The sequence below is a fragment of the Equus caballus genome, chromosome 21, assembly GCF_041296265.1.
Source record: "Equus caballus isolate H_3958 breed thoroughbred chromosome 21, TB-T2T, whole genome shotgun sequence".
Lineage (NCBI taxonomy): Eukaryota > Metazoa > Chordata > Mammalia > Perissodactyla > Equidae > Equus > Equus caballus.
This window is the reverse complement of record NC_091704.1, coordinates 43591088-43599524: the sequence shown is the minus strand read 5'-3', so window position 1 is coordinate 43599524 and position 8437 is coordinate 43591088. Positions and strand designations below refer to the sequence as shown.

At 39.3% G+C, this 8437-nt stretch overlaps 1 protein-coding gene and 1 long non-coding RNA gene across 3 annotated transcripts in view; one reads left to right on the top strand and one right to left on the bottom strand.

Moving 5' to 3' along the window:
• Positions 1-596: 596 nt before the first annotated feature.
• On the bottom strand, positions 597-8322 carry LOC138919721 (uncharacterized). Its single transcript, XR_011430171.1, has 4 exons — positions 8215-8322; positions 7322-7590; positions 6729-6828; positions 597-2881 (listed from the first exon to the last, which is right to left on the bottom strand). It is a non-coding gene; the product is annotated as an uncharacterized lncRNA (long non-coding RNA).
• The window catches only part of SLC1A3 (solute carrier family 1 member 3), a 75317-nt gene continuing 74387 nt past the window's right edge, over positions 7508-8437 (top strand). The window contains exon 1 of one of the 2 annotated variants that reach the window (XM_001499617.7): positions 7508-8046. The gene's annotated coding sequence lies outside the window, so the exon portion shown is untranslated. The remainder of the gene's footprint in view (positions 8047-8437) is intronic. The other variant, XM_070245911.1, reaches the window with a different exon arrangement.

Here is an 8437-nt window from a genome sequence, read left to right as displayed (position 1 = left end):
CAAACATAGTGAATTTGTAGAATTCTGAAGGCATATTTTCCCTGGGAGTGTTAGTTCTAGAAAAGCAGAATTGTGTGGCACTCAAGTGCCTGAACTTTGAATGCAAGTGGCCTGGGATGGAATCCTAGTCCAACCACTTAACCAGCTTGTGATCTTGGCTGGTTACTGATTCTCTCAGAACCTCAATTCCTTCATTGGTAAAGTGGGAAGAACAAAACTGAGTAGGAGTAGGGTTGTTGTGACAAGTAAAAGAGCCAAACATAAAGTACTTGGCACAGTGTTGGCACATAGAAGGGACAATAAATGGTAGCTATTTTTATTATTATTACTATTACCACTAGCAATAAACCTCTGTGCATGGACCAAAATATTCTCACCACATGTTAATCTATTTAAATAAATTGGGAGAGAATGGGCTGAAGAGGGGATTGCCAGTTCTGCCAATTCCAAAGACTTCTCTATAAAATGCAAGGACTCCACTAGAAAGAAATCACTGCATAACAGTGCTGCTCAATAGAATATAATGTGAGTCACGTATGTAATTTAAAATGTTTTACTGGTCACATCAAAAGAAGCAAAAGAACAGATGCAATTGATTTTAATACATTTTATTTAACCCAATATCTAAAATATTAAAATGTGATCAATATAATTATTAATGAGATACGTTACATTTTTTTGGATTAATTTTTCAAAATCCAAGGTATACTTCACACTCAACAGCACATCTCAGTTTGTACTAGCCACATGCAAGTGCTCAATAGCTACATGTGGCTAGTGGCTCCCATATTGGACAACACAGCTTTTTAACATTAGATTTGAAAACATCTGCCTCATAAATGAATCAAATCATACCAGGCTTTCACTGAATGTAACTGGTATTATAGGACAATATGTTTCTCTGAAAATGATTAGGGCTGGGAGTGAACATGGGGTTCTGGTCTTGACTTTGACATTCACTTGGTTGACTTTGGGCAAACCATTAATTTGGCTGTGCTTCATTTCCCACATCTGTCCTGGGGCTTAGCTAGGTCACAAGGCCAAAAAAGTATGACCAGTCCCTCAGTCCAGTCTCTTCACCACCCTCCCCACTAGGCCTAGGCCTGAGACCTGAAACACATACCCCTACACATTTTACCTGTGTTAAATTTATTTTAAAAAGTCATGACTCTATACGATTTATTAATCAAGGCATCACTAATACCACGGGGTTCTTAGAGTTTACTTTATGCCTTTTGTCTTCTTCCTCAGAGGTTATTCCACCTTATGAGAATGTTATTCCTAGAATTTTAGTCCTTCAAGTTACCTGAAACAGTCATTTCCATTTGGTGCTCTGGGAATCTGCTCAAGGTCCAGACGCTGGCAGTGAGGGCAAGGGAAGATGGAGGGGGAGGGGAAGCCAGAGGAAGGGCCAATCTAGTGGTTCTGGGCTCCCTACCCCCTCGTTAGGCTTACCCTTGATGTGCCATATTGCTGTTTGCTTCATCGTGAGATTTTACTTGAACAAAGAGTTTTTAAAAAGTTTGAAATCCAGTTCTTGTCTTACCTTTCATTCGGAGGGGAGGACCACAATATTTGCCCAGGCTTATACAACCCAATCCCAGTCTCAGTGTATTTTTCTCCAATGCCATATTATCTCCTCTGATTTTACCTTTGATGTTAAGAGGCTTTGAAGAACTAACTGGACTTATGCAATTCCAATAGAAATACCCTTTTACAACTGAGGCCTGTTGACAGGAATGAACTGGTCACCCTGAGTTAATTTCATCAGCAGGTGCGATCTTGTGCGGGGAGGTAGCTGGGTGAAGAAGGAAAATCGCCTTTGCCTCTTCTGTGACCCAGAGGTGAACTGCCTCAAGAGGCGCCAGCAATTCTGCCCAGCTGAGGAAAATGGGATGGGTAAGCATTTGGGAGGTTTTCTTCCCTGGTCTTTCTACTTAGAATCAATCCCTAGACACAGCATTAGCAGAAGATGGACTTTGACTCAGGGGTACAGCACAAATCTTGAATGTATGTTTTAAAGCATAAAATAACTTTATTCTGACCTTCCTCCAGATTACTGTAACAGCATCCAGTGACCAAAAATTATTTCAGCTGCTAAGGTTGATTTGTGTTCAAGGCCCAGACAGTTTCCACCATTCACCCTGTTTTCTCAACTCAAAGCTGCATTTTGCCTTGCTCAAAAAATTTGCATATTTTCTCAGTGCCTGTTTCTGACTCACAATAAACAATGCCCAGACCTCCTGCCAAAAAAATGTCCAAATGCGAAGTAGTTGCTATAATAGTCGTTTTTGTGATGGCAACTTTGAGCTGTGTGCTTTTAAATTATAATTACTTTTTCTCCTTACAAAAGATGTGTATCTGTCTTGATTGCTGTAATTATGATTCTATACTAGCAAACACTTATAAAAGATTCATGTCATTGCTGTGCTTCATAAAAACCCGTGCCCTTCAATAAGTTTCCTTTGGTGACTGTTTATATGTTTGTGTTTAATTTGTGGCAGAGAAATCTAATGAGAAGCCATTAATCATTGAGTGCATATAAAATTTGTGTCCTTAACCAAATAGACCGAAGTGGATAGGGCAAGCCCATTATTGGCATGACATGATTTAGAATCATGGAATATGAATAGGGAAAGGGACTTGAGGAAAATAATCTAGCCTAACCTCATTTTACAGGAGACCTTCAAAATTGGGACGGGAGGAAGATGTGGTTTAGTGATTGAAAACACAATGGCAGCAGGACTGGGAGGACCCAAGTTCTAAACCTGGACCTGGCACTAAAGAATCATGGCACAAGCAGAATCGACTTCCTCATCCATCCTCGTTTTCAAGAATGATAGGTGGAATCCATGATTGATGAGGTGCTTCAGGGGCCCACCTGGGGAGAGAAGAGGGGGACACTGAGGTAGGCTCTGACCCCTACCCCCGATCAGTTCAATTACAGCAGCCACACTTAGATCTATTTTATATTGTAAAGATTGAAAAAGGATCTCACTGGTTTTGTTGTTGTTGTTGTTTGGTTTTTACTGATATCCTTTTCCTAAGTCTTAGAATTGGAGATGGATTCATGAAATCTCTCATATTTGTGGCTGTGTTGTGTCCACTTACTCATGCAGCAACTCTTTACTGAACACCTTCTGTACTGGTTACTGAGTATGCAGTAGTTATAAACACAGGCTCTGCTCTCAAAGAACCCACAGTCTAGAAAGGGAGAGTTGCAGTACAGGGTGGTGATCACTCTGGAAATTAAGCCCAAGGAGCCTTGGGAGCACCTAGGAGGGGCCATCAACCCTGTCAGGGACTTGAGGACTGACTTCCCAGAAGAAATAACAGACAGTAGGCCTTCCTTTTAATGTTCATTACTTTCTTTTCTATCTGTCTTTAATAAAAGCTGCCAGAGACTTCCTTTGGAAAAAGATGAGAAACTAAAGTTCCAAGAAATGTTAAGAACTCTTGTCACTCACTGACTGTAATCCTGGGTAAATTGCTTAATCTCTACGAAACTACATGTCAACATCTGCATATCGGACCAGTAATAATAGAATGTACCTCAAAGCATTGTCACAAAGATTAAATTTGATAACCTGTGTAAAAGTGTTTCTAATACTATAAGTCCTTTAAAAATGTTGACTATTATTGTTGCTAACACTCAGCTGAAGGCTTTAGTTCCAATTAACCTACAAAATCTTTCCCAACTAAACCAATATTCTGGTCCTTCAGAGATTTGGCTCGTGTTGAACAACTGGGAAGGATGCCATTTCACAATATAAGTCATAACTAATAGCAATAACACTTATGAAATCTTCATTAAAAAGCAAACCCTCTTTTGCTTTAGTATGGAGAAAATGCGTTAAATTCCTCTAAACCACCATTATGTCCAGCTCTTAGCTAACTTGTGATCAAATGGTTGGAATAACTTCTCACCATTTTCAGATCTGTTTAGGGAGCCCCTCTTGCTCTTCTTCCTCCTTATGTTGGAGTTCCCTGGTCCAGGCCCTTGGCTCAGACCACTTCTTAAACTCCAACAGAGGTCAAAACTTTAGAACATGCTAGAGGAACACACTGGTAACTAAACCAAGTGAAGTGGGCGGGCCAAGTGACCTGGAGAATACGCACCTCATCTAAAGGAGGAATCTCAACTCAATGCTGGCCTATCCCTTGAAGGGCCTCAATACCGTGAGATTTCATGGAATCTATTTTTTTAAATGTGAGTGTGAACTATCCCAGTTTGTAAATGCCCCCTCACCCCACTTTCAGCTTCCTAACTCAAGTCTTGTTCACTTAAAGGCTTTTCATCAATCTAAAAATAAAATTAATTATTATTATTATTATTTATTTTTTTTTTTTTTTGCTTGAGGAAGATTAGCCCTGAGCTAACATCTGTGCCAATCTTTCTCCATTTTCTATGTGGATCTCCACCACAGCATGGCTGACAAGTGGAGTAGGTCCACCCCCTGGATCCGAACCCACAAACGGGAGCCACTGAAGCAGAGCACACCGAACTTAACCACTAAGCCATGGGGCTGGCTCCTAAAATTAATTTTTTAGTTAATTGTGCTTAAATCCTGTGCTCCCTCTTGCCTAGGATTAGAATTCAAGTTCTTTAATTTGGTGTTTGGGGTCCTTTGTACATACAATGTTGAGCCAGCCACAGCTCCTTCAAGGAGCAATCAGTCTCGTAAGGAGACCTGGTCAACAGGCCTCAGCACAGAGTTCCCCTAACACTTTGTGGTGCCCTTCCATTGCCCACTGCGTAATAACTACGGATGCATGTTTGTGGGCTCCTAGAGGAATGGGACTAGTATTTGGAGCATAGTACTTGCTCAAGGTTTGTTGAGTGAATGGATGAATATGATAAAGGTTAATTATAGTTCACCTCAATGGTTTGGTTTTTCAAGCTTCAATGAGTTTAAGATAAACCCAGTTGGTTAAAAATCCAACTAACCAGAATTCACCACAGATTCTTTATTGTTTTGCTTTTTACATTCAAACCTAAGAAGGAAAAAAATTAAGACAAAACAAAAGACCAACTACTGCAAGTACCACTTCTACTACTATCTCTAGTACTTCACTAGAGCAAGTCAGCTCCCGTGCATTGTATCAACAGTCTACAATTTCCAAATCGTAGAAGGAGAATTGACATTCTTTATGTGATCCTAAGATACAAGCTATTTGAACAAGGAATGACAAAATCCCTCACGAAATTAAAAATAAAAGTGCAAAATATTTGGAAGGTTAAAAGGTTTTCTAATCCATTTTCTTCCTCAAATTCCAGAATTCTCTTATCGTGAAAGATGAAATTTGACTATTCTGTACTGTGTTACAGGGCTTACTTATTAATCATGACTCCTCACACTGCAAACTAATGAATGGGAACAGGCCATTCAAGGATAGATTGGATTTGATTGTTTACTGTTATAGTGATATTTTTTCTCAAAAAAAAGAATTTATCTACAACATACTTTATAATAGTATCTTTAAAGAAAGTTCTTGGAAGATTTTGCCAAAGGAGCAGCATTTGCCACGTGTGGGTTTTTTTCACTCTGGAATACCAAAATTAATATGGTTCCCTGGCTCTGTGTCTCCCACTCAGAGTAGCTTTAAATGAAATACAGCATACAGAGGCTTGTTCATAATTTCTTGATCTTTCACTTATTTAGTATTTCCATGAAGGAAAAAAATGTTTAACACTCAAGGGTCTTGTTTATAACGTCAGGGAAAAAGTAGAAATATGTGTTGAGTAAACCTATGTTGCCCCAAGGGCATTATTGCTATAGCTTTCCAAAAGAGAAAGTGGTTCTTAGAGAAGTAATTCCCAATATTTCCCCTGGACTAAAATCTTATAATTCAGATGAACTCTGAACTGAGACTCTTTGCATCTCATTTTCTCATTAGGTTTTATTACAGCCAACAAAACTTTCAGTGGTGAATTACTACCCTTCCCAAGGGGACACCAGACTCCCGTAACGTCTGTGCAAACTAAAATAATAAAATGGTTTTTAACCAAGCTTTAGCGATTAGAAAAAAGGAAAAAAGAAGGGGCACTAGGGTCTTCTCATCTCTGTGCTAACCAAAGTGTGGTTTTTCTAGTCCTTTTTCTTGCCTATGAAAAAACAGAATTAAAAAACGGAAATCCATTTGGCTTGAAACTCCATTTAAAACCATGTAATGATTTCTCTTTTAAGTTGTCTTGAAACACAAGTTACTTCCACGAGAAAGGTGGACAAATTAGTCTTAAACCCACGGCTCAGCTAGGACTGAGCGTAGTAAATAAACGCTTTAAAATGTACTCATGGTGTTGAGAAATGCCATCTGCTCCATCCACTTAGGCCAGAAGTGCCAACATAAAAACAAGTAGTTTTGTTTTAACAGAAAATTGAAAAGCATTGTGTTTCATACCTTTATTTTACGCCATCCATTTATAAGAGTTATTTCGTTGTACTACATATCAGGCATAAGACCTGTTCCTGCCCTCAAAGAACTTAAAATTTAGTTGAGAAGCTAAAATTTAACTTGACTTTAAAAAGAGAGAAGCAGTGGAAGACAGCATAAGTGAGCATTAAACAATGTGGTACAGATGCTAAATGACCTAGGAGAGCCGAGGAAGAGAAAGATCACCGAAGACTAGGACTGCTGAGAGTATATATTTCCAATAAACTCTTAAAATGATACCAAATTTTAAAGTTGTTATAATTGCTGCTAATTTGTGATTTTAAAGCACTTACATCATTCACCACAGCTTTCCAACCAACATCCGTTCAAAAGGACGCACATGGAACAGTTGAAGCTGGCAGGAGACATGGCTTTAGAATCTCCCTGGATTTGCTAATGAGGGAAAAAGATACACTTTCATGTTGGATAAGAGACACCAGAATTAGCAGATTTTGCCTGAGGAATATGAGATTTAATGAACAAGAATACAGAACTCTAGCCGTAATTTTTGGTATGGGTTTTTGTTTCTGTTAAACTTTTTTCTTCATGCTAAACAAATTCTAAGTTTTGGAGCTGAGTCAGGCTCAAAAATTTTTTTTAATTTTTTAAAATCTATTTTAACAGTCTATTTTCCTTCTTAAGAGAAGTGGACCAGAAATGCAAGCTATATTTTCAAGACAATGACAATTTCCTAATTCCTAAAAATCATGGGGTGGGAGGGGGGAGAAGGGGGAGACATTTAGCATCTTTGAAAATTGAGGCATCTATCTGTATAGTGACTTTTCTTTTAAAATCACAAAACTTCAAGTGTGCATTTACACTCTTAGCTTAAAACGCTTTTCACTGTATAGTTGAGCAAAGATCCTGCTGTCTTTGTGTTTCTTACCTTCTTAGTCTTTGCAATGCAGGCAGTTAGAGCTCAACTAGATTTGTTATAAGAGAGTTTAAACTGCTAATATAGAGACATGTCTCATCTCGCGTTTTGGGTAACTTTAGGCAAGTTTAGAGAACTGTGGTAAGCATTTTTTTCTCTCCATACTTGATTGTGTTCCGAGTCTTCCCAAGAAATGTCAGTTATTTCCCCAATTCTAAAAGCGGGACGCTGTCGTAACAGGCAAAAGAGCACACTGTCGTGTTTCCTGAAGGAGAGGAAACCTGCAACAACGTGAGATAATTAAATTTAGCCTTAGAACAGTCTTCTTTGAAACGTTCTAATCAAGACTTCCAGCTTTCTGAGTGTGTGCGCGCTTTATTCTTCAATTCTTCCTGATCCCGGTTTTGCATTTCTAATGAAAGTGAACTGACAAAGCGTGAAAGTGGTCTAAGGAGCAAAACAAAGCCAGCAAGCACGCTTCTGGTGAGCCAAGATTAATCAATATTCCAGAAACCTTGGGTTTTCCCCCTCCTTCCCCGTGGTGTTTTCATTTTTCCCCACTCCCCTTTTCCCGGGCACAGACTCCTCCCCTTTTCTTAAGTTGCCGTGATAGTAGCTTGCCGTTTCAGAGCACATGCATGCGTCGCTCGCTGCGTTTTGCTACTCTGCTGTACCGCCTGGGGAATTCACCTTGTCATTGCTTGGGGTATCTTCCACCCGTTACAAAATCAGGAAAGGTAAGTCTAACGTCCTACATTCCTGCTGGGCTTAGATTCTCGTTGCACTTCTCTGCCGATGTATTTTGTTTCTCCAGAAGAGGAGTAGCGAGAGTAAAAGCTAGCCATTTTGGTAGATAAAGTCCGTGTTAGTAATTTAATATAATGAGCGTGGGGTGTCTTACTTACGCCATGTCCTCTCTTAATTTGGAGTTGAGTCATTTAGAGTGGATTGAAGGCAGATGGTGGTTCGAGGTCTAGAAAAGAATCAAGGCTGAGCTGGTCTGTTTAAAAGTGACTGGTAAAGGGAATCAGAGATTAGAGGGAAAAAAAACCTGGTCTCTCGCGTCTCCCCTTCTTCAGTTCTCCCTAAACTTTTAATCTGCTGTGAAGTATTAAACAAGTTGTAGGT